The 19,215-nt window shown below is 53.5% G+C and overlaps 1 long non-coding RNA gene across 1 annotated transcript; it reads left to right on the forward strand.

The window, feature by feature from the left end:
• Positions 1 to 489: 489 nt before the first annotated feature.
• On the forward strand, positions 490 to 17,407 carry LOC130543957 (uncharacterized). Its single transcript, XR_008959758.1, has 3 exons — positions 490 to 567; positions 2,795 to 2,933; positions 17,249 to 17,407. It is a non-coding gene; the product is annotated as an uncharacterized LOC130543957 (long non-coding RNA).
• The last annotated feature ends 1,808 nt before the right edge of the window (positions 17,408 to 19,215 follow it).

Below are 19,215 nucleotides of genomic sequence, written 5' to 3' on the forward strand. Positions count from 1 at the left end.
ATGTATGTGCTTGGAAGCAAGCCCATCCACAGGGAACCTATTAGCCAAATGGATCCAGGTAATGAACATTGAAGTAGAGATCCAGGATCCATAATAAACCTGCTCTGAAACCTGTCCCAAAGTCTGTGACTCTCTCACACTGAAACAGAAACAATAATAGCTTTCTGGACTGTGAAGTGACATGTGTCTCTACTTCCAATCTTGAAGGCATAGGTGCTGAGCCTGGACAGAAAAGGACCATGGCTCCCGTGGGCTGGGATCCACAGTAAGAACTCAGTGAAATCTGAATTCGAGGCATAGAATGAATAATTATTGTAGAGTGAATCCTCCCAAGTAGGGCTTATGCACATTGCAGAGGAAAAGCTTTTTCAAAGAGGTTCCTGAAAGAAAAATCTTTTTAAAAAATTTATTTTAATTCCAGTAGAGCTAACATACAGTGTTACATTCGTTTCAGGTGTACAAGAGAGTGATTCAGTAATTCTATATATTACTCAGTGGTCATCCAGAAAAGTGTCCTCTTAATCCGCTTCATCTATTTCACTCATCCCTCTATCCACCTCCTCTCTGGTAAGCATCCGTTTGTTCTCTATTGTTAAGAGTTTGTATTTTGGTGTGTCTCCTTTTTCTCTTTTATTTATTTAGTTTTGTTTGTTTTTTAAGTTCCCTATAAGAGTGACATCATATGGGATTTGTCTTTCTCTGACTGACTGATTTCAGTTAGGATAATACTCTCGAGCTCCATCCATGTGGCTGCAAATGGCAAGGTTTCATTCAAGCCTAGTAATACTCCAGTGTGTGTGTGTGTGAATACACACATCTATCATCTCATTTGTCAATTTTTCTACAGACACTTGGGTTGCTTCCATATTGTGATATTGTAAATAATTGTGCAAGAAACATAGGGGTGCACGTATCCTTTTAAGTTGCTGTTTTCATAGTCTTGGGCAAATACCAGTAGTGTGATTGTTGGATCGTAGTGTAGTTCTATATTTAATTTTTTGAGGAACCTTCATACTGTTTTCCACGGTGGCCACCACAGTTTGCATTCCCACCCACAGTTCGCGAGGATTCCCCTTTATCCACATTCTCCCAACGCCTGCTCTTTCTTGTGCTTTTGATGTTAGCCATTCTGACAGGTGTGAGGTAATACCTCATTGTCCTTTGGATTTACATTTTCCTGATGATGGGTGATGGTGAACATCTTTTCACGGGACTGTTGGCCATTTGTATTTCTTCTTTGGAGAAATGTCTCTTCATGTCTTCTGCCTATTTTTTAACTGAATTATTTGTTTTTTGGGGGTCGAGTAGTATCAGTTCTATGTTTTGGACACTATCCTTTTATTGCATATGATCTTGGCAAACATCTTCTCCCTTTGAGTAGGTTGTCTTATTATTTTTACGTTTTCATTGTTCTTCTGCCATGTGGAAACTTTTTATTTTGCTCTATTCCCAATAGTTAATTTTTGCTTTCATTTCCTTTGCCTCAGGAGACAGTCTAGAAAAACGTTGGTATGGTCCATGTCAAGAAGTTACTGTCTTCCCTCCTGTAGAATTTTTGTGGATTTAGGTCTCATATTGAGGTCTTGAAACTGTTTTGTGTTTGTCTGTATTGTGTACGAAAGCAGTCTAATTTCATTCTTTTGTGCGTAGCTGTCTAGTTTTCCCAACACCATTTGTTGTAGAGACTGTCCTTTTCCCTTTTGATATCATTGCTTGCCTTGTGGAAGATTCATGGACCACATAATTGTGGGTTTCTGTCTGAACTTGTATCCTGTTCCTTTGGTCGCTGTGTCTATTTTTGTGCCGTACTCTCTTGTTAGGATGACTGCAGCTTTGTCGTATAACCTGAAATCTGAAATTGTGAGTCCTCCAGCTTTGTTTTTCTTTTCCACATTGCACTGGCTGTTCAGTATCTTTAGTGGTTCCATACAAATGTTTAGGATTGTTTATTCGAGGTCTTTTATTCTTTAATTTAAATTCAATTAGCCAACTTACAGTACATCATTAGTTTCAGATGTAGTCTTCAATAAATTACCAGTCGTGTGGAACACCCAGTGCTCATTGTATCGTGTGACCTCCTTAATGCCACTCACCCAGTTACCCCCCCCCCAACTTCTCCTCCAGCAATCATCAGTTTGTTGCGATAGTTAAGAGTCTGTCATGGGTTTTCTCCCTCTGATGACTTCCCTTTCTATTTTCCCTCCCTATGGTCTTCTTCCCTGTTTCTGATATTCCACATAGGAGTGAAAGCATATGATCATTGTCTTTCTTTCATTGGCTTATTCCACTCAGCATAATACCCTCCAGCTCCACCCAGGTCGGTGTGATGGTAAGTATTCATCCTTTCTGATGGCTGAGTAATATTCCATTATATATATGATCCACATCTTCTTTATCCATTCATCTGTCCATGGTCATCTGCACTCTTTCCACAGCTTGTCTATTATGGATATTGCTGCTATGAACACTGGGGTGCATGTGTCCCGTCTTCACTACCTCTGTCTCTTTGGGGTAAATCCCCAGTAGTGCAATTGCTGGGACATAGGGTAGCTTTATTTATAACGTCTTGAGGAAACTCTGTACCATTTTCCAGAGTGGCTGTACCGGACTGCATTCGCACAGGGGTGTAAGAGGGTTCCCGTTTCTCCACATCCTCTCCAACATGTATAGTTTCATGTCTTCTTATTTTTAGATATTCGGCCTCGTGTGATATGGCATCTATAGGGGTTTAGATTTGCATTTCCCTGAAGCCAAGTGATATGAAGCATTTATGCATGTATCTTTTGGTCACCAGTACATCGTCATCAGTGAAATGACTTCCCATTTTAATCCATCTCAAGACCTAAAGCTGGGTAAGGCACTGAAGCTGGATGATGCCATCGGTTGGAATTGTGGAGAATTTCAAAAGATCTCCATGGAGAGCAAGTTTAAAGGTCAGTGTGAAGCTACTAATTGGATCCGGGGAGATCTCTGAAAGTGGGGGTTCCCTGGGATGGGCTGAGGGGGGCCCTCCGATTTTCCTGCTATGAATCCTTTCTGCAGCCCCAAACGGACAGTTTCCTGCAGTGGGGCAGGCTGAGTCCTCTAGTCGTGCAGAGGTGAGCCCAATGCCTGGTACCTTGGAGGCAGGCAAACGGGGAGGGGACCCTCAGCAGAAGACCCAGGGTTAGGTTAGGCCTCAAGAGACAGCAGGTGCGAACTGCCCAGTGCTCAGAGAACTCCCAGGCCGACTGAGATGAGGGCACAAGGGCGGGTGAGTGTGAGCCTTGGGGTTTGATCCGGAAGGGCTCACAAAGGTCGGGGTTCACCAGCAGGGTCTCTGAGGGGGTGTCCCAGTTCTCTTGCCCTGAATGCTCTATTGTGCCCCCAAAACGGTACAGTTTCCTGTGGGCTGCAGGCTGAGTCCTATGGTGGGGCTTGGGTGTCCCCAATCCCCCGGAGTTGGGCGCCAGGATCCTGGGGAGGGGCCCCTCTGTGGCCAAACTAGGGTAAGGGTTAGGGTCCAGGGGCCCGGCAGGGCCAATCTAGCAAGCTGTGCGGCGAGCTCCGTGGAGGGCTGAGATGAGGCCATGGGGGAGGGTGAGCATGGGCCTCAGGGTTGGGGCACAGGGGTTGCCAAAGGTGGGGACGGGCTCCGGGGGCCTCCCCACGTTCTCGTGCCCTGTATGCTCTGTAGCGCCCCAAGGGGCACGGTTTCCTGTGGACTGGCAAGCTGAGTCCTGAGGTGGGGCACAGGTATCCCAATTCCCCGGGGCTGCGGTGTAAGGCTCCTGGGGAGGCCGCCAAACCCGCGGCTGACCTAGGGTTAGGGTTAGGCCCCAGGAGCCCCGCAGGCCCGATCTGCTGGCTGTATGGTGAGCTACACAGGCTGAGGTGAGGGTGTGGGGAGGGTGAGCGTGGGCCTCAGGGTTGGGGTGCGGGAGGCTGCCAAAGTTCGCTGGGGGCTCAGGGGGGCCCTCCTGGTTCTCCCGCCCTGAATGCTCTATGGCCTCCCAAGGGGCACGGTTTCCTGCAGGGTGGCAGACTGAGTCCTGCGGTGGGGCTCAGGTGTCCCGAATCCCCGCGGCTGCGGCTCCAGGCTCCTGGGGAGGGGCCCCTCCACAGATGAACTAGGGTTAGGGTTGGGGCCCAGGAACCCCGCAGGCCAGATCTGCCCGCTATGTGGCGAGCTCTGCCACGGGTTGAGGTGAGGGTACGGGGTGGGGTGAGCATGGGCATCAAGGTTGGGGCTTAGGGATCGCTGAAGTTCTCCGGGGGCTCTGGGGGCCCTCCCGGTTCTCCCACCCTGAATGCTCTACAGCCTCCCAAGAGGCATGGTTTCCTGTGGGGTCGCAGGCTTTGTCCTGCAGTGGGGCTCAGGTGTCCCCAGTCCCCGGGGCTGCGGCACCGGGCCCCGGGGGAGAAGCCCTCCCTAGCTGACCTAGGGTCAGGACTAGGCCCCAGGAACCGGGCAGGACTGATCTGCCAGCTCTGCGACGAGCTTGGTGGCAGGCTGAAGGGAAGGCGCGGGGCGGGATGAGCGTGGGCCTCAGAGTTGGGGTGTAGGGGGCCGCCGAGGATCGCTGGGGGCTCAGGGGGGCCCTACTAGTTCTCCTGCACGGGATGCTCTGTGGCGCCCCAAGGGACATGGTTTCCTGAGGGGTGGCAGGCTGAGTCCCGTGGTGGGGCTCAGGTGTACCCAATCCCCGGGGTTAGGGTACGGATTAGGGTACGGGTTAGGGTTAGTGTACGGGTTACGGTTAGTGTTCGGGTGAGGGTAGGGGTTAGGGTTAGGGTAAGGTGAGGTTACGGGTTAGGGTTGGCTTTAGGGGTTACAGGTTAGGGGTTATGGGTTACGGTATGGATTAGGGTTTAGGGTACGGGTTAGGGTTTAGGGTTTGGGTTTAGTGTACGGGTTAGGGTTAGGGTACGGGTTAGGGTATGGGTTAGGGTTAGGGTACAGGTTAGGGTACACGTTAGGGTACAGTTTAGGGACGGGTTAGGGTACGGTTTAGGGTGCAGGTTAGGGTTAGGATATGGGTTAAGGTTAGGGTATGGGTTAGGGTTACGGTACGGGTTAGGTTACGGTTTAGGATTAGGGTTAGGGTACGGGTTAGGGTTAGGGTATGGATTAGGGTATGGGTTAGGGTTAGGGTATGGGTTATCGTTAGGGTTACGTTTTGTGTTAGGGATAGGGTACGGGTTTGGGTTTGGGTGTGGTTTAGGGTATGGGTTAGGGTACGGGTTAGGTTTAGGTTAGGGTTAGGGTTAGGGTACGGTTTAGGGAACGGGTTAGGTTTAGGGTACGGTTTAGGGTTAGGGTATGGGTTAGGGTACAGGTTAAGTTACTAGTTAGGGTTAGGGTTCGGGTTAGGGTATGGGTTAGGGTCCGGGTTAGGGATAGGGTACGGGTTAGGGTAAGTGTTAAGGTACGGGATAGGCTGCAGGTTAGTGTTAAGGCAGGGTACTGGTTAGGGTTAGGGTTTAGGGTTAGGGTTAGTATACGGGTAGTGTTAGGCTACAGGTTAGTGTACGGGTTAGGGTTAGGGTACGGGTTAGGTTCAGGGTTTAGGGTTAGGGTACGAGTTAGGGGACGGTTTAGGGATAGTGTTAGGGTATGGGTTTGGGTTAGGGTTAGGGTACGGATTAGGGTACGTGTTAGGGTTAGGGTACAGGATAGGGTATGTGTTAGGGTTAGAATACGGGTTAGGGTACAGGTTAGGGTACGGTTTAGGGTTAGGGTAAGGTTTAGGGTACGGGTTAGGGTTAGGGTACGGGTTATGGGTAGGTTTAGGGGAAGGTGTAGGGTTGAGGGTAGGGTTAGGTTTAGGGGTTAGGGTTAAGGTTAGGGTTTAGGGTTTAGGTTTAGAGTTAGGGTTAGGGTTAGACCCCAGGAGGCCAGCAGGCCTGATCTGCCAGCTCTGCGGTGAGTGGTGGGAAGGGCTGAGGTGAGGGCGCTGGCGATGGGAGCGTGGGTCTCAGCGTTTTGGCGTGGGGGGCCTTCGAAGGTCGTCGGTGGCTCGGAGGGCCCTGCCCGTTCTCCCACCCTGAATGAATGGCAGTACCCCTAGCGGCTCGGGTGCCAGCGGGGCAGCAGGGTGAGTTCAGTGCTGAGGCTCAGGGGTCCCCAATCCCCAGCGTTCAGCGCCAGTCTCCTTGAGAGGGGCCCCTCGGGGGCCGAACTAGGGTTAGGGATTGCCCCCAGGAGGCTGACAGGCCCGATCCGCCAGCTGTGCAGTGAGCGGAGGGGCGGGCCGAGGTGAGGGCGCTGGCGAGTGGGAGCATGGGCCAAAGCATTTTGACTCAGGGGCATTCAGAGTTTGCCAGGGTCTCGGAGGGCCCTGCCTGTTCCTCCGCCCTGAATGACTGGTGGCGCCCCTAGCGGCCCAGGTGGCAGCAGGGCGGCAGGGTGAGTCTGGTGCTGGGGCGCGGGGGTCACCAATCCCCGGCTTTGTGGTGCAGGCCCTTTGGGAGGGGCCCCTCGGGGGCTGACCTAGGGTTAGGGTTAGCCCCCAGAAGGCCGGCAGGCCCTATCTGCCCACTGTGCGTCGAGCGGAGGGGCGGGCCCTGGTGAGGGTGCTGGTGAGCGGGAGCCTGGGCCCAAGCGTTTTGGCGCGGGGGCCCTTTGAAGGACGCTGGGGGCTCGGATCGCCCTGCACGGTCCTCCACCCTGAATGACCAGTGGCGCCACTGGCGGCCCGGGTGGTTGCGGGGCGGCAGGGTAAGTCCGGCACTGGGGCTCGGGGGTCACAAATCCCCAGCGTTGTGGCGCCAGGCCCCTTGGAAGGGGCCACTTGGGGGCCGACCTAGGGTTAGGGTTAGCCCCCAGAAGGCCGGCAGGCCCGATCCGCTGCTGTGCGGCGAGCGGATGGGCGGGCCGAGGTGAGGGCGCTGGCGAGCGGGAGCGTGGGCCCCAGCGTTTTGGCACAAGCTGCTATCGAAAGTCGCCGAGGGCTCAGAGGGCCCTGCCCATTCTCCCGCCCTGAACGATCAGCGGCACCCTAGGGGCCCGGGTGTCGGCGGGGCATAAGAGTGAGTCCAGCGTTGCGACTCGGTGGTCCCCAATCCCCGGCGTTGCGGCGCCAGGCCCCTTGGGAGGGGCCCCTCGTGGGCCGATCTAGGGTTAGGGTTAGCCCCCAGGAGGCTGGCAGGCCCGATCCGCTGCTGTGCGGGGAGCGGATGGGCGGGCCGAGGTGAGGGCGCTGGCGAGCGAAAGCGTGGGCCCTGGCGTTTTGGCACAAGGGGCCTTTGAAGATTACCGGGGCCTCGGAGGGCCCTGCCTGTTCTCCCGCCCTGAATGAAAGGCAGCACCCCTAGCGGCCTGAGTGGCGGCGGGGCTGCAGGGTGAGTCCGACGCTGGGGCTTGGTCGTCCCCAATCCCCAGCGTTGTGGCGCCAGGTCCCTTGGGAGGGACGCCTCGGGGGCCGACCTAGGGTTAGGGTTAGCCCCCAGGAGGTCGGCAGGCCTGATCTGCCGGCTGTGCAGCAAGCGGAGGGGCGGGCCAAGGTGAGGGCGCTGGCGAGAGGGAGTGTGGGCCCAAGCGTTTTGAAGTGGGAGGCCTTCAAACGTCGCTGGGGGCTCGAAGGGCCCTGTCCCTCCTCCCGCCCTGAATGACTGGAGGCGCCCCTAGCGGCCTGAGTGGCGGCGGGGCAGCAGGGTGAATCTGGTGCTGAGGCTCAGGGGTCCCCAATGCCAGGCGTTGCGGCTCCAGGCCCCTTGGGAGGGGCCCTTCCGGGGCTGACCTAAGGTAAAAGTTAGCCCCTGGAGGCTGGCAGGCACGATCTGCCGTCTGTGGCGAGCGGAGGCGAGGTCGAAGATCAGGGAGCTGATGAGCGGGAGAGTGGGCCCCAGCGTTTTGGCGCTGGGGGCCTTCGAAGGTCACCGGGGCAGGGAGGGCCCTGCCTGTTCTCCCACCCTGAATGATCGGTGGTGCCCTAGCGGCCCGGTGTTGGCGGGGTGGAAGGGTGAGTCCAGCGTTGCGACTCGGGGGTCCCCAATCCCTGGCGTTCCGCGGCAGTCCCTTTGGGAGGGGCCCCTCGGGGGCCAACCTAGGGTTAGAGTTAGCCCCCAGGAGGCCGGCAGGCTCAATCCACCGGCTCTGCGGCGAATGGAGGGGTGAGCCAAGATGAGGTCGCTGGCGAGTGGGAGCGTGGGCCCCAACATTTTGGCTTGGGGGGCCTTTGAAGGTCACAGGGCCTCGGAGGGCCTTGCCCGTTCTCCCGCCATGAAGGACCGGCGACGCCCCTAGCGCCCCGGGTGGCGGCGGGGTGGCAGGGTCAGTCCGGCGCTGGGGCTCGGGGGTCCCCAATCCCCAGCGTTGCAGCGCCAGGCCCTTTGGGAGGGACCCCTCGGGGACTGTCCTAAGGTTAGGTTAGCCCCCAGGAGGCCGGCAGACCCGATCCGCCGGCTGTGCGGTGAGCGGAGGGATGGACCGTGGTAGGGCGCAGTCGAATGGTAGCGTGGTATCCAGCATTTTGGCGTGGGGGGCCTTCGTATTTCACCAGGGGCTCGGAGGGCCCTACCGGTTATCCCGCCCTGAATGACCGGCGGCGCCCCTAGCGGCCTGCGTGGCGGCGGGGCGGCAGGGTGAGCCCGGCGCTGCGGCTTGCGGGTCCCCAATCCATGGCGTTGCGGCACCAGGCCTCTTGGGAGAGGCCACTCTGGGGCCCACCTAGGGTTAGGGTTATCCCCGAGGAGCCTGGCAGGCTGGATCCTCCAGCTGTGCGGCTAGAGTAGGGGGGCAGGCCGAGGTGAGGGCGCTGGAGAGCAGGAGCGTGGGCCTCAGCGTTTTGGTGCGGGGGACCTACGAACGTCGCCGGGGGCTCGGAGGGCCCTGCCCGTTCCCCCACCCTAAATGACCGGCGGCGCCCCAAGTGGCCTGGGTGGTGGCGGAGCGGCAGGTTGAGTACATTGCTGGGGCTCAGGGGTCCCCATCCCGGGCCTTGCGGGGCCACGCCCCTTGGGAGTGGACCCTCAGGGACTGACCTAGGGTATGTGTTAGCACCCAGGAAGCCAGCAGGCCCGATCTGCCCCTGTGCAGTGAGCGGAGGGGTGGGCTGAGGTGAGAGCGCTGGCGAGCGGGAGCGTAGTACCCAGCGTTTTGGCACGGGGGGCCTTGGAAGGTCTCCAGGGTCTAGTTGGGCCTTACCCGTTCTCCTGCCCTGAATGAGCGGCGGCGCCCCTAGGGGCCCAGGTGGCGGTGGGGCGGCATGGTGAGTCCGGCGCTGTGGCTCCGGAATCCCCAATCCCAGGCGTTGCAGCGCCAGGCCCCTAGGATGGGCCCCTCGGGGGGAAAACCTAGGGTTAGGGTTACCCTCCAGGAGGCGGCAGGCTCAATCCGCCGCCTGTGCGGCGAGTGGAGGGGTGGGCCGAGGTCAGGTCGCTGGAGAGCAGGAGTGTGGGCCCCAGCGTTTTGGCTCTGGGGGCCTTCGAAGGTCACTGGGGGCTCGGAGGGCCCTGCCCGTTCTCCTGACCTGAATGACTGACGGCGCCCCTAGCGGCCCGGGTGGCAACGGGGCAGCAGGGTGAGTCCGGCGTTATGGTTCGGGGATCCCCAATCCCCAGCGTTGCGGCGCCAGGCCCCTTGGAGGGAACCCTCTGGGGCCGACCTAGGGTTAGAGTTAGCCCCCAGGAGGCCGGAAGTCCCGATCCGCCGGCTGTGCGGTGAGCGGAGAGGCGGGCCGAGTTGAGGGCGCTGTCGAGCGTGAGCATCGGCCCCAGCGTTTTGGCGCGGATGGCATTCGAAAGACGCCGGAGTCTTGATGGCCCTGCCGGATCTCCCACCGTGAATGACCGGCGACGCCCCAGCAGGCCCGGTGTCGGCTTGGCGGCAGGGTGAGTCCGGCGCTGCAGCTCAGGGGTCCCCAATCCCCTGCGTTTGGCGCCAAGCCACTTGGGAAGGGCCCCTTGGGGGCCGACCTAGGGTCAGGCTTAGCCCCCAGGAGGCCGGCAGGCCCGATCCCTCTGCTGTTCCACGAGCGGAGGGGCAAGCCGATGTGAGGGCGCTGGCGAGGGAAGCGTAGGCCCAAGCGTTTGGCGGGGGGGCCTTAGAAGGTCGCCGGGCCTCGGAGGGCCCTGCCAGTTCTCCCGCCATGAATGATCAGCAGCTCCCCTAGCGGCCCGGGTGACGGCGGGGCGGCAGGATGAGTCCGGAGCTGGGGCTCGGGGGTCCCCAATCCCCAGCGTTGCAGCGCCAGGCCCCTTGGGAGGGGCCCCTCAGGGGCCGACCTAGGGTAAAGGTTAGCCCCTGGAGGCCGGCAGGCACGATCCGCCGTCTGGGGCGAGCGGAGGCGCGGTCGAAGATCAGGGCTCTGGCGAGCGGGAGAGTGGGCCCCAGCTTTTTGGCGCTGGGGGCCTTCGAAGGTTACCGGGGCAGGGAGGGCCCTGCCTGTTCTCCCGCCCTGAATGATCGGCGGTGCCCTAGTGGCCCGGGTGTCGGCGGGGCGCAAGGGTGAGTCCAGCATTGTGACTCGGGGGTCCCCAATCCCCGGCGTTCGGCGGCAGTCTCTTTGGGAGGGGCCCCTCGGGGGCCGACCTAGGGTTAGGGTTAGCCCCCAGGAGGCCGGCAGCCCCGATTTGCCAGCTGTGCAGCGAGCGGAGGGCGGGCCGAAGTGAGGGCGCAGGTTAGCGGGAGCATGGGCCCCATCGTTTTGGCGCGGGGGTCCTCTGAAGGTCGCTGGTGGCTCCTAGGGCCCTGCCCGTTCTCCCGCCCTGAATGACCAGCAGTGCCCCTAGCGGCCCGGGTGGCGGCAGTGCGGCAGGGTGAGTCCAGCGCTGTGGCTCAGAGGTCCACAATCCCCAGCATTCCCGCGCCAGACCCCTTGGGAGTGGCCCCTCTTGGGCCGATCTTTGGTTAGGGTTAGCTCCCAGGAGGCCGGCAGGCCCGATACGCCAGCTAGATGGCGAGTGGAGGGATGGGCTGAAGTAAAGGCGCTGGTGAGCGGGAGCGTGGGCCCCCGCGATTTGGCGCGGGGGGCCTTCAAAGTTAACTGGGGGCTCAGAGGGCCCTGCCCCTTCTCCCGCCCTGAATGACCGGCGGCACACCTAGCGGCCCGGGTGGTGGCACGGTGGCAGGGTTAGTCCGGTGTGAGGCTCGAGGGTCCCCAATCCCCAGCGTTGCAGCGCCAGGCTCCTTGGGATGGGTCCCTCTGGGGCTGGCCTAGGGTTAGGGTTAGCCTCCAGGAGGCCAGCAGGCCCGATCCGCGGCTGTGCGGCTCCCAGAGTGTTGGGCTGAGGTGAGGGCGCTAGCGAGCCTGAGCAATAGCCCAAGCTTGTTTGTGCGGGTGCCTTCGAAGGTCGGGGGCGGCTCGGAGGGCCCTGCCCTTTCTCCCGCCCTGAATGACCGGCGGCGCCCCTAGTGGCTTGGGTGGCGGAGGGGCAGCAGGGTGAGTCCCGCGCTGGGGCTCTGGGGTCCCCAATCCCTGGCATTGTGGTGCCAGGCCCCTTGGGAGGGGCCTCTCCGGGGCCAACCTAGGGTCAGGGTTAGCCCCCAGGAGGCTGGCAGGCCCGAACCGCCGGCTGTGCGCCAAGTGGAGCACAGGCCCAGGTGAACGCGCTGGCAAACCGGAGCGTGGGCCCCAGCGTTTTGGTGCCGGGGGCCTTTGAAAGTTGCCGTGGGCATGGTGAGCCTTGCCCGTTCTCCCGCCCTGAATGAACGGCGGTACCCCTAGGGGCTCGTGTGCCAGCGGTGCGGCAGGGTGAGTCCGGTGCTGTGGCTCGGGGGTCCCCAATCCCTGGCGTTGTGGCAGCAGGCCCCTTTGGAGGGACCCCTCTGGGGCCGACCTAGGGTTAGAGTTAGCCCCCAGGAGGCTGGCAGGCCCGATCCGCCAGCTGTGCGGAGAGCGCAGAGCGGAGGGGCAGGCCGAGGTGAGGGTGCTGGCAAGCTCCAGCGTGGGCCCCAGTGTTTTGGCGCAGATGGCCTTCAAAATTCACCAGAGACTTGAGGGCTCTGCCCGTTCTCCCACCCTGAATGACCAGCGACGCACCAGCGGGCCCGATGTCGGTGGGGAGGCAGGGTGAGTCCGGCACTCACGTAGACGTGAGTTGAAAGATGGCTTTGATACAATTTTTTTTTAAGTTTTTTTTAATATTATGTTAGTCACCATACAGTACATCCCGGGTTTCCAATGTAAAGTTCGATGATTCATTAGTTGCGTATGACACCCAAGGCACCATGCAATATGTGCCCTCCTTACTACCCATCACCAGTCTATCCCAATCCCCCACCGCAATCCTCTCTGAAGCCCTCAGTTCGTTTCTCAGAGTCCATGGTCTCTCATGCTTCATTCCCCCTTCTGATTACCCCCCTTTCTTTATCCCTTTCTTCCCCTACCGATCTTCCGAGGTCTTATGTTCCATAGATGAGAGAAATCATATGATAATTGTCTTTCTCTGCTTGACTTATTTCTCTTAGCATTATCTCCTCCAGTGCCGTCCATGTTGCAGCAAATGTTGAGAACTCGTTCTTTCTGTTACCTGAGTAATATGCCATTGTATATATGGACCACAACTTCTTACTCCAGTCATCTCTTGAAGGGCATGTCGGTTCCTTCCACGATTTAGCTATTGTGGACATTGCTGCTATGAACATTGGGGTGCATATGGCCCTTCTCTTCACCACGTCTGTATCTTTGAGGTAAATACCCAGTAGTGCAATGGCTGGATCATAGGGTAGCTCACTTTTTAACTTTATAAGGGACCTCCACACTGTTTTCCAGAGTGGCTATACCAACTTGCATTCCCACCAACAGAGTGGGAAGGATCCCCTTTCTCCACATCCTCTCCAACAATTGTTGTTTCTTGCCTTGTCAATTTTTGCCATTCTAACTGGCATAAGGTATTATCTCAGTGTGGTTTTGATTTGAATTTCCCTGATGGCTAATGATTTTGAACATTTTTTCATGTGTCTGTTAGCCATTTGTACATCTTCATTGGAAAAGTGTCTGTTCACATCTTCTGCCCATATTATAATTTGCTTATTTTTTTCTTGTGTATTGAGTTTGAGGAGTTCTTTGTAGATCTTGAATACCAGTCTTTTATCTATAGTGTCACTTACAAATAAATTCTCCCATTCCTTGGGCTGGTGCTTAGTTTTTTTTACTGTTTCCTTGGCAGTGCAGAAGCTTTTTGTCTTGATGAAGCCCCACAAATTCGTTTTATCTTCTGTCTCTCTTGCCTTTGGATATGTGTCATGAAAAAGTTTACTTTGGCCGATGTCGTGGAGGTTGCTGCCTATGTTCTCCTCTAGGATTTTGATGGATTCCTGTCTCACTTCGAGGTCTTTCATCCATTTGGAGTTTATTTTTGTGTATGGTGTGAGTGAGTGGTCATGTTTCATTCTTTTGCATGTAGCTGTCCAATTTTCCCAGCACCATTTATTGAAGAGACTGTCTTTTTCCCACCGGATGTTTTTTCCTGCTTTATCAAAGATTAGTTGCCCAAAGAGCTGAAGGTCCATTTCTGGGTTCTCTATTCTGTTCCATTGGTCTATGTGTCTGTTCTTGTACATGCTGTCTTTGTGATCACAGCTTTGTAGTACAGCTCGAAATCCGGCATTATGATGCCCTCAGCTTTGTTTTTCCTTATCAACAGTTCCTTGGAGATTTGGGGCCTTTTCTGGTTCCATACAAATTTAAGGACTATTTGTTCCAGTTCTTTGAAAAATGTCATCGGTATTTTGATCAGGATAGCATTGAATGTGTAGATTGCTCTGGATAGCATGGACATTTTAACTATGTTAGTTCTTCTGATCCATGAGCATGGAATATTATTCCATCTTTTCTTGTCTTCCTCAATGTCTTTCAAGAGTGATTTGTAGTTTTAGAATACAGATCCTTTAAGTCTCGGTTAACTTAATGCAAAGGTAACATATGGTTTTTGGTGCTCTTGCAAAAGGGATGGATTCCCTAATTTCTCTTTCTTCAGTCGCATTATTTGTTTATAGAAATGCAACTGATTTCTGAGCATTGATTTTGTATCCTGCCACATTGTTCTTTCTTAAAGACTGGTTAATGGCCCTTTCCTTATGCTTTCATTCCCACTCGGAAACATGCATCCATCATCGTGACAGACGTTAGGATTCGGAGGACCCTTTCCATACCCTCTTCTTACTGAGAGTTACGTCTATGGCAGTTTAATTAATGTTCAACACACATACTGGGAAACACTGGTGCCTTCACTAATCGATGTTGCTGTCTCTCTGCACAAACTTGGTTCGCTGAATTAAATAATGGCACTTTCTTTTCCTTTTCACAAAACCTTTTCAAACGGCTTTCCTCCTCATGACAGATGTGAGTTGAGAGATGCTTTCTGTGTAGTGTTCTTAAGTAGTTAAACAAAGGGCATTATCTTGATGCTTGCAGACCCCATTTTGCACAATGCTCCCAATCCATGACACCAGATGTGAGGTGCAAGATGCTTTTATATAGAGTGTTCTCTCCTAGCGTAAAGCAGGTGACACCTTACTTATGCATTCATGGACACTTTTGAAAAACTTGCCACCTTCCTAAGAGAAGACTTGACTTGGACAATGGTGTCTATTCGGTGTTCTGACTGAGATTTGTGAAAATTGCCCTTAAGGTTCATCACACTTTTTGGAAAACTTGGGTGTGTTCATTGGTCCTGATGTTGGTTTCATGTTGCCTTCTATCAACTTCTTCTCACAACTACTTAGATAGGACCTCTCCTTCTGCTTTCACTTGCACTTCTGCAAGTACTTCTTCTTCATTACAGAAGATGTGAATTGGAAGATCTTTTCCCAAGGGTGTCCTTACCTGAGCATACAGCATGTTCCTTACGTTTTCATACACACTTTTGGAACATACATCCATCCTCATGAACGTAGATATGATTTGGAATGTTGTCTCTAGATGGTGCTCTTTCACATCTATGGCAGTTCCCTTAAGGTTCAACACATGTAATGGGAAACCCTGCTCTCTTCACTGATCAATGTTGCCGTCTCTCTACCCAAACTTGGTTCTCTGAACTGACTGATGGCACTTTCTTTTCGTGTTCACACAACCTTTTCTAATGGCTTTCCTCCTTTTCTTTGGAAATTTTGTTTGGAAATTTTAATATGCCTTTCTTAATATTTGATAGAGCAGACAAAACTCGGTCACAAATGTGACCTAATTGACGTCTATGGAACATTCGATAATAAGTGCAGAATACATTATTTTCCAGCGGTCATAGACTATTTACCCAAACAGATGATATGTTGGACCATGAATCATGTCTACATTTTAAAATACTGAAAATAACTAGATTCTATTCTTAGGCCTCCAAGGAATAGAGCCCGAGTCCTCATCAAAAGAAGACCAGGCAGTCCCTCTATGTTTAAAAATTCAATGTAACTTTGCTGCATATCTTAAGGGTCAGAGAGGGGATCGCAGTGGATATTTGCCACCTTTTCTACATCAGGGCTCACACACAATGGCCCTTTGTCTCTGAAGAACACTGACTATCCTAACGTAGACAGGAGTTAAGCCTCCTATCAGAGTTCTGCATGTGCCAGCCACACCTGGCAGCCTTGGCCTGGGCCCACCACCACCTCCCTCCAGCTTTCCTTCTTGGTGGCATTGAGTTAAGGGAGTCAACATAGCCATATGGAGATGGGAGCTCCCCTCTCCTAGTGATGATGGTGCTATTGTCCCCACCAGTCTATCAACATGATTTCTGAGAGAATTACGACACAATAGCAGCTTCTTGACCTTCCTTAAGGTTTAAAAATCATCTTGTGAGTCATCTTTTCAAAAAACGGTTTCACCATGTGTTCTTTTCTCTGGAAAAGAAATAGACCCAATGGTAATTATGGCTCCTGAGCACCTGCTCTTGGGAGATTGCATAGTGGCTCTGTGTAGCATTCTCCCTCTTAAACTTCTCAACTAGGGTGTATATAGAATGAGTCCCATTTCCTAGATGGATAGACAAGGGCTCAGAGATTATATGAATTACAGAGGATTTTAGTGTCAGAAACCTAAGTGGGATCTCCAAACTGACTCCAAAACCCTTGTTCTTCCATACAGGGTACCATTTCGCTCTTACCTCTGGTCTTGTTGATCTGGAAACCTAGGAAGTATTAGGATTTTCTTGTTGTGTGGCCAAATGGAACGAATTCGGCTGCCTTTTCGCCTCTGCCCATCATGACCATGAAGATAATTATCTCAGTGGAGGACCTTTGAGTAAGAGACTTAAAGATCCCTTAGAATAGAGATACTATACTATTTTTCTGATATTAAAGTGCCTGAAAGAACTATCCTTTTTTAATTGATGGAAGCTCTTGGTGGAAAGGTCGGAAAGACTATTTGAAAACACTCAGCCTCTTCTACAGAGTGAGACAATGCCTCTAAAGATTGCTAAAATATTCCCTTACCTCTGATTATTTACTTCCCAACTATCGCAGTGTTTCTATGTTAGGATTACGATTTCCATGAGGCAAAAGTTGCGGAGAAAGAACTTAGTGTATCCAGGGGCACTTTCGTATTGTGACAGTGAGCTATTCTGTTGTATTCTGTAGTCCAAGGGAATGGTGCCAGACATCTCTAAGATGTCTAAAATTCTGACTGTAAATGATCTCTATGCTTCAGAGATTTGGGCAGGACAAGGGAGGAGTCCAGAGACCGTGAACGCCTCTGTTACCTGTGTTGACCATGGAGCAGGTAACCTTCTGTAGGGGTCCTTTTGATGTCTCTGAGCTATGGGAAAGGTGCTTTCATCTCAAGCTCCTCCATTTGGTAGTGGTGATAAGGATAAGAGTAATTTTTATCTCATACCATCTGTGGACCCTGATCTTGACCTCCTAGGGAAACCCTCCTTTATCATTTCACCCAGCTCAAAATGACCGGGCAAACCCTCAAAGCATGGGCCCTATTTCTGCCCCCAGCACATATTGTCCATCTGTTTCAAAAAGAAAAAAGAGAACAAAAAAATGCCCTTGCCAACATCAAGGTGAGAACACAAAAGAACCTCTCTGTCCCCCGTAAGATTAAAGTCATACCGACTTGTACATACTGAAAAGATAAGAAAAGTCTGTCACTTTCTGGAATCTTCTGCCTCATCGTGATGGGTAACTGTACCTAACACAAAACAGAACAAATATATAACCCTGCCCTAAATGTTCCTTCCCTGGAGCACTCCCTTCTTTGTGAAGACTGTGTCTCCCAGGCATCTGACCTGACTTGGGTTTGAATAAAACTCTCTTCATTTCTCTCTAAAATGTTTTAAAATGTTCCCTCCTTTAGTGTTGACAGTAACACTATGTTTTCTTTTCAAGTGAAAAATAAATGTTCCTGGTTCACAACCGTGACAGCACAGAAGGCCGGCTGTTCCTCCTGGCCCCTACCCTGCAGAACCAAGCATGTGTATATAGATTCCAGCACAAATGGGCTCATCCTAGAAGGATGCTTTGAAGGTCTGAGAAGCACTATCCACTCCATGGGTGAGACAAGAAGGCAAAGCTATTCCCGCTTGGAGCATTCCTTTTGGGGCTTAAAATTGCCTTGGACATGCATGAAAGCATTGCCATTTCCTAAAGCCCAAAGCTGGAACAGTCTGAGAGCAGCTGACCTAGCCAGAATCCAGGCACACACCTGTAGGAAGGGTTGGTGCAGAAGGGAAGGGGCAGGGCTCTGAGGGTGGTCTGCAGCTAGAGGGGTCCGCGAAAGGGGCCGTGTGTGTGTGTGTGTGTGTGTGTGTGTGAGATTGCAGCCCTGCCCATGATCCCCGTCATGCCTGCTCAGGGCGTTTAGCCAAGGAGGTGCCTCCTGGACCTCTGCACTCCCAGAGTTGTGAGTCATGGGGCCGGTTGCATGGCATTCAAGGAGTTGGAAGCATCATACTCCCCAAGCAATCACCCCATGGGGGTGGAGCTACGTCTCTGTGGGCAAACCCAGAGCAGACCTAGGATGCAGACTGGGAACCAGGGAAGGGGAGCTCTGAGAGATTCAACGTGTGGAGTTCCTGGCTGAGTGAATGCATGCTGTGTGCCTGTGTGGGGCATGGTCTGGGAGTAGGGGCACCCCGGGTGAGAGGTAGGGTTCTGGAAGGGCATGTGGAGGGAGTTCATTTGGAGACTCAGTTGAGTTTTCTTTTTCCCTTGATAGTCTCTTCTGCCTACTCTCTGTCAACTGGCCTTACATAGCAAACCCATGGACTCCAGGGCACCTGCTCAGCAGAGCTTTTGTGGTATTGGTCGCAGACATTCCAGGGTTTCACTTGTTCCCCAGCAAGAGCGAGAGTAAGGACCACACGGTCCCCAACTTCAGTGCGGTGCCCCTGTCCCCCGACACAGTGCAGGTAATGGACCTTGAGCAGTTCCCCAAGTTCAGCAGGGTGTTCCCTGTTCCTTCAGGCACATGTGTGGCACTAGGAAACCCCAGAGCCGTTACCCAACTTCAGCATTGTGCTGCCTGTTCCCTGGGAATGGTGGCAATGGGCTGGAAGATAATTACTACTAAAAGACAAGTCTGTGTTTCCCCTTCTCCCAGAAACTGCAGCAGGCATGCTGGTTTTAGGTCCGAGGAGCCGCCTTCTCCCCACCTAACAACACTTCTCTTCTCTGGCTCCATGAGTCCCGAGGTTTTGAACGTCTGCATCTGAGTCAGTGAGGCAGCTTGACACAGGACACCAGCATTCAGAGAAAGCGGCAGGTCCATTTGGAGAAATGTCATATCCACGTCAGGACTGGAGGTAACACCTCTCATTAACCCACTATCTCCTGGGCTTTTCTCTTTTCTCTAGTTGAGCCATGAAGTAAAACTTAAGTAATAGTTGTCAGTGTTCTGAATTTGGTGAAGGAGGTACTTAGTTTCTGAGCTTAGAGCACTTTGCAGGGGATCCCATTTTCTCTGTTCATTGACTGCTTATGAATGTATTTTGAACAGCTGTTTCCTAGAAACACTCTTTCATTAGAAAGGGAAGGTTAGATTTACTCTGTGTATTTTTAAGATATACATCTAACAGTGTTTATTCAGTTGGGCCTACGATATGGGTGAGTGGCCACCATTTAGGGTTAGATGGCTTTTTGTCGTCAGATACAGATATGGATGATGTCTTGTCATTTGTCAAAGGTGATGTTTCATTACTGATTAGTCTTTTCATCCCAAGAATTACAATGAGGGTCGAGGGAAAATTCAAAATTATTCAAAGCAGCCTTTTCCTGTTTAAAAGTTAAGCTTGACTATCTAGCTTTACTAGATGTATCAACTCAATATTTTGAGGTGCCATATTCTGTCATTTCTT

This window comes from Ursus arctos, unplaced genomic scaffold (genome assembly GCF_023065955.2).
Source record: "Ursus arctos isolate Adak ecotype North America unplaced genomic scaffold, UrsArc2.0 scaffold_17, whole genome shotgun sequence".
Taxonomy (NCBI): domain Eukaryota; kingdom Metazoa; phylum Chordata; class Mammalia; order Carnivora; family Ursidae; genus Ursus; species Ursus arctos.